Source organism: Wolffia australiana, chromosome 12 (genome assembly GCF_029677425.1).
Source record: "Wolffia australiana isolate 7733 chromosome 12, ASM2967742v1".
Lineage (NCBI taxonomy): Eukaryota > Viridiplantae > Streptophyta > Magnoliopsida > Alismatales > Araceae > Wolffia > Wolffia australiana.
Window position 1 is genome coordinate 9,309,494 of NC_135846.1, and position 3,896 is coordinate 9,313,389.

Consider the following 3,896-nt stretch of genomic DNA (forward strand, 5'->3'; position numbering starts at 1 on the left):
AAGGAGTGAGTGATGAGGAAATGATTGCCGGTAAGATTTCCTTCTCATCTAGATATGCATATTTGAGGGATGAGGGTAAGGGTTTCAATTCTGGTCCTACCTCTACCGAAGGGGCGTCTATGACTTCTTCCTCTAGCTCTCTGCCCTCTACTTGTGACAAGTATTCCTTAATCACATCCTCTCCGTCACCCTCTACACGCAATTTTAACTCCTCATTGCTTCCTAAGGGACACTTCATCATTTTTGATATATCAAGGTGAACTCTCTCCTTTCCAATTTTAAACTCCACCGTCCACTTTTCCCAATCCATTATCCTTTTTGCCGTAACTAGAAATGGTCTTCCTAAGATAATAGGAGCTAAGCTAATGTTTCCCGATATCTTCACATCAGTCACTACAAAATCTACAGGTATTTCACAATTCTCTACAGTGATCATGACGTCAGTTAACCTTCCTTCGGGTTGCCTCACGGTTCCATCGGCTAGGAGTAAATCCATGTGTATTTCCTCCAATTCTCCAAACCCACACTCCTCATATAATGCCGTTGGGATGATGCTTATGCTTGCTCCCGTATCTAATAAAACTTTAGAAAATGTGTTTCCTCCAATTTCACATGTGATGAAAGGGGCTCCGGGGTCTCTCATTTTGATAGGGATGGCATTAAGGATGCTAGAGGCGTTCTCAGATAATTTAACTACTTCCCTAGGCTTCCTAATGGTGCAAGAGTCCTTAAGGTACTTCTTTAGGGAGGGTGCGCACCTAAGCATATCTTCTACAGTTACAGTCATGGTGGCCTTTTTAAAATTCTCTAGCAATCGTTTTTCATAATCAAGGATAGGTTTTTTTCTATTTAAAGCGGGAGGGTAGGGAACATGCTGCCCACTCGTAGAAGGTAGAGGCTCCTCCACGTGGGGAGAATCCTCTCCTTCTTCCTCTCGTGGTTCATTCCCCTTCTTAGAATTCTCTACAGAATTCTGATAGGGATCCTGAAGTTCTTTTCCATTTCTCAATTTTGAGATTGCTAGAACTTCAGGATTGTCTCCATTCGTCTCATCGTGAATGGAGTGCTGCACATGATGCAAGTTGCATGGATTTACTAATGGTTTCGTGGGAAGTTTATAAGATGTGCACGGGAAATCTGGAGTTATACATTGGTGTTCAAGTGGTGCAGGTCTGAAGCTCTCTAATAGCTTCCTCATCTGCTCTTGAGATTCCAGCTCTTTCTTTGTTTGAAATTCCATCATCATTTGCATCTTCATCTCCATCTCTGCGCGCAACTTTTGGTTTTGCTTCTCTATCATATCTGAAATGACGGGGGCAAGTGAAGAAAAATCAGATTGGTTCTGAGATGGAACCTGATGCTGCTGTGGAGGCCTGTGGTGGAATGGTTGTCTCTGCTGGAACGGAGGTTGAGCTGCCGGCTTGTTCCCTTGGTGGAAGGTCTCTCCGTTTTGGAAATTTGGCCTCTTTTGGCCTGCCCACGGTTGTTGCGGCTGGTTGAAGGCCTTCACCTCTTCTTCCATGGCTTGGCAGGCTCCATCTTCATGTTCCCTGCTGAAGTAGAGAGAGCAGATCTTAGCTTTAATGATAGGAGAGTTACCTAAAAAAACATTCTTCATGGTGGAGGTGAGCTCCTCCAATTTCTGGTTAGTCTCCCTTAGGCCCGCTTGTAGCTCTCCCTCCTTGGCGTTAACCTGCAGAACTCCTGCTCTTTTTGGCTGTAGGTTTCTCCCATTCTGATTGGCCCCAATTTCCTGCAAGTCAGTTTCTGCAACTCTCTCCAAAATATCGAAAACTTCATCCTCATGTGCGGTATAAAACGTTCTACCTGTAGCGAGATTTACTTTGTTTTTCATAAAATCAGAGAGAGATTAATAAAATATTTGGGCTAGTTGACATTGCTCAATGCCATGGTGAGGACATTTCCTCAACAAATCATTGAATCTCTCCCATGACTCACTAAAGGCTTCTCCGTCATGAGGATGGAAATTGTGAATTTCTCTTCTATAAAAATTCGTTTTGGAGAGAGGGTAAAATTTCTGCAGAAATTTTCCTTGCATCTCTTCCCAAGAATTAAAAGTGATTCCTAGATTACGATACCATGCAAACGCTTTATCTTTAAGAGTTAGAGGAAAATATTTCATTTTTAACATCTCTGTAGATATTCCAGGAACATTTTGAGATGAGCATCTAATATGAAAATCATCAAGGAATTCTAAAGGATTCTGTGCAGGTAATCCGTTAAATTCAGGTAGAGAATTGATGAATGCATTATCGTATCAAAACAAGATACCTTCACCGATGTTCAGATTTACATCGGTTTGTCGTAAGCTTCCGGACGGTGTAGACCTATCCAACATAGTTCTTCTCCTTTCATTCTGCTGATGTATCTCTTCAGCCATATTTCTCTGCTGAATTTCTGGTTCTGTGAGTGTAGAATCCGGGGTGGCGTCTCTACTAATTTTTTCGGCAGACTTCTCACCAGCTCTTGAGCGTGTAACTACCATAGATCTTCAGCACAAATGTTAGCAGAACAATGAGCTGAGGATTTTTAAGTCCTGCAGCTTAAGGAGAATCAAGAAAAGATTACTGAACAATTAAAAAATAAATTCCTACTGTAATACCGTGCTCCCCGGCAATGGCGCCAGTTGATAAACTCAATTGTTGGGGTGTTTTTTACTGGTTGGTTAGCAGTTAATACGTGTGAGGATTGAGCTTATACAACGAAATTTATAACCTCACAGCTTAGGGTGAGTGAGGGTCGATCCATAGGGAGACGGCAAAAAACAGCAGAAGAATTCTTTCTATCAAATCAGTTCTTTTGGATCTCAATACTCAAGTATAAACTCTGGTAAACGATCTTCAGTACAAACGACAGAGCTTTCTTTAAAAGTCTCGGTGTAGCAAATCTTCAGTAAGGCTTTCCTTACTGAGGATTTGCCTTTGCCCTTTGGGGCGATTTCACAAACACCCAACGGGTGTTTGTGCACGCGCGAGCGCCTGCGCAGGCGAGCCTGCTCGCGGCGTTGCTGCGCGCGGGCGAGCCTGCGCGCGGGCGACCCTGCTCATGGCGTTGCTGCGCGCGGGTGAACTTGCTGCACGCAGCGCTACTGCGTGCGGCGTTGTTCCCCGCGGCTTTGATTGCTGGCAACCTAGGCTGTTGCCTGGGTTGCTAGCAGTTTGGAAGTTCTGCAGGGATGGATTTCACGATCTGATGCGAGAACAGTTGAATTTTTGCTAGAACGGAATGGGAAACGATTCAATCAACTATGAAATTCGAAATCAAGCGTAACCAAAGGAACAACAGAAATTGGAAATGCTGAAGACACAGCTTGTGATCTTCAACCCAACTCTGATTGTCTTAGAAGGGAGAAGAAGATTGTACCGAAACTGAAATGCTCACGCCTCCTCGTGTCACTCCTTCCGGGCAAGGCGACGATCGTCGTCCTCCAGCTACTCCTCAGCTTGCTTCTCTCCCAGCTCCAATGCTCATCAGCCTTGGAGGGTCTGCAGAAATCCTTTCTCTCCAAGCCCTAGCTTCCTTGAGAGAAATTCTGGACAACCTAAAATCAACTCTCAAGAGGGTATTTATAGGTTTCTCTTAAGTCATGCCCAGGGGCATTTTTGTAATTTTTGCGTCTTTGAATTTTCGCCCGCTCATCTTGATCCTCGTCTCTTTCCTTGATCTTCTTAACCTGTCTCTGAATGTTTACTAACCATAAAATGTTAAATATATTCCACTTGATTCAAAGGATCAAGTGGGGTTAGTAATTTCATAAAATGATGCATATGCATGATAGTAGCATGAATTAACATTATAATTTTGATGAATGAAAGCTAAAAAGTTTAATTATTTGATGACATATTTGAGAGTCATCATCCTCATTGTCACTAGGT

General features: G+C 43.2%; 1 non-coding gene across 1 annotated transcript; it reads left to right on the forward strand.

Moving 5' to 3' along the window:
* The first annotated feature begins 1,904 nt into the window (after positions 1-1,904).
* Positions 1,905-2,013, forward strand: LOC144710771 (small nucleolar RNA R71). The gene has a single exon (XR_013583412.1). It is a non-coding gene; the product is annotated as a small nucleolar RNA R71 (small nucleolar RNA).
* Positions 2,014-3,896: the final 1,883 nt, after the last annotated feature.